Below are 1,484 nucleotides of genomic sequence, written 5' to 3'. Positions count from 1 at the left end.
AAAAAGATAGCTGAAAGGTTTGGACAAGAGAATGCGAAGCGGTCTTTTATACCGATGGATCCCGGTTACCCGAACACACAACAGAAGGAGGAGGTACCCATGCCAAGGAACGAGGAGCTTCTTAGCCTGGTGGGCGCTCTTCTGTACGTTGCGGTAAACACGAGACCAGATATTGCAATCAGTGCATCAATTGTAGGCCGCAAGGTGAGTAATGCAACAGAAGCAGACTGGACCGAAGCAAAACGAACACTACGTTATCTTCAGTCCACCGCGGATTGGAGTTTAAGTGTACGTAGATGCAGATTGGGTTGGTGATAATCGAACACCGGTTTCGTCGTTCTTCTCGGAGGACCAATCAGTTGGGCAGCACGAAAGCAACCATGCGTCACACTTTCGTCAACTGAATCGGAGTACGTGGCACTTTGCGAAGCCAGCCGTGAGTTGTTGTGGTTATTGAAGATTCTAAAGGATATCGCTGAACCTGTTCCGACACCGATAAAAATACATGAAGACAGTCAGAGCTGCATATCGATGCTAAAATCTGCCGGTGAAAGTAATAGGACGAAGCACATCGATCGATAGGTTCAATTCTGTAAAGGAGTTGGTGTAGTAGACATTCACTATTGCTCCAGTGAGGACATGGTTGCCGATGGACAAACAAAACCATTGGCACGCGTTAGGATGGAGAGATCTCTCCAGAATCTGCCGAATTTGAAGAGGAGTGTTGTGGAACATAGCAACCTCGGGAGTTAGGAATCTAGTAGGCGTTGCTTGTATAGTTATGTAAGATGAATAAATTTAGTCAGTTGTGCTTTTTCCACTCGTAAGAGGAAGTACCTTCCAACACTTTTCTATCTTTAATCTCTTATTAAATCGCTTATTACCTTTGTTGGTATCTTTGGAACCAAAACTTTATGCGAATGCTGAAAGATGTATCTTATTTTCGAATATGGCTGCCCAGGGTTGTCGTGGCCTCGGCCCGTGGAAGTAATCCACCAGTTAAGCCATTTTCCTATTTACTCTGAACCTCAGAATTAAGATTCCCCATTCTAAACTAATGTCCGGGAATATTGGTGCTGTAAAACTGTGACTTTGACCAGGCCAACACACATTGAAAGGAGAAGGAACATCAACAGGAGTTCAATACTCTCCTCAGGCCTCTCGGGAGCCTCTAACTTCAACAGTTAAGATAGAAGTTTCAGAAACTTTCCTCATCGAAAAATGTCTAAAGGCAACCAGCCGTTAGTTTCGCTGCGGTTGCCTGCTTCCTAGCGCAGGTTATTGCGATATTCATTTCGTTGGCTGACACTGGGGAAACTGGTGCTGTCGTTGGCTTAGCTTATAAAACACGGCGGACCACCAACACCGACTCCGGGACCCAAGTACTGTTCAATAAAGAAAGCTTACGAAAGGCAAACTCACCTAATACCAACTACATCCCAACGTAAAAAACACACATATACACATTGCCACACATTACGCGC

This window comes from Anopheles stephensi, chromosome 3 (assembly GCF_013141755.1).
Source record: "Anopheles stephensi strain Indian chromosome 3, UCI_ANSTEP_V1.0, whole genome shotgun sequence".
NCBI classification, from domain to species: Eukaryota; Metazoa; Arthropoda; class Insecta; order Diptera; family Culicidae; genus Anopheles; species Anopheles stephensi.
Note: the sequence above shows the minus strand (reverse complement) of the source record.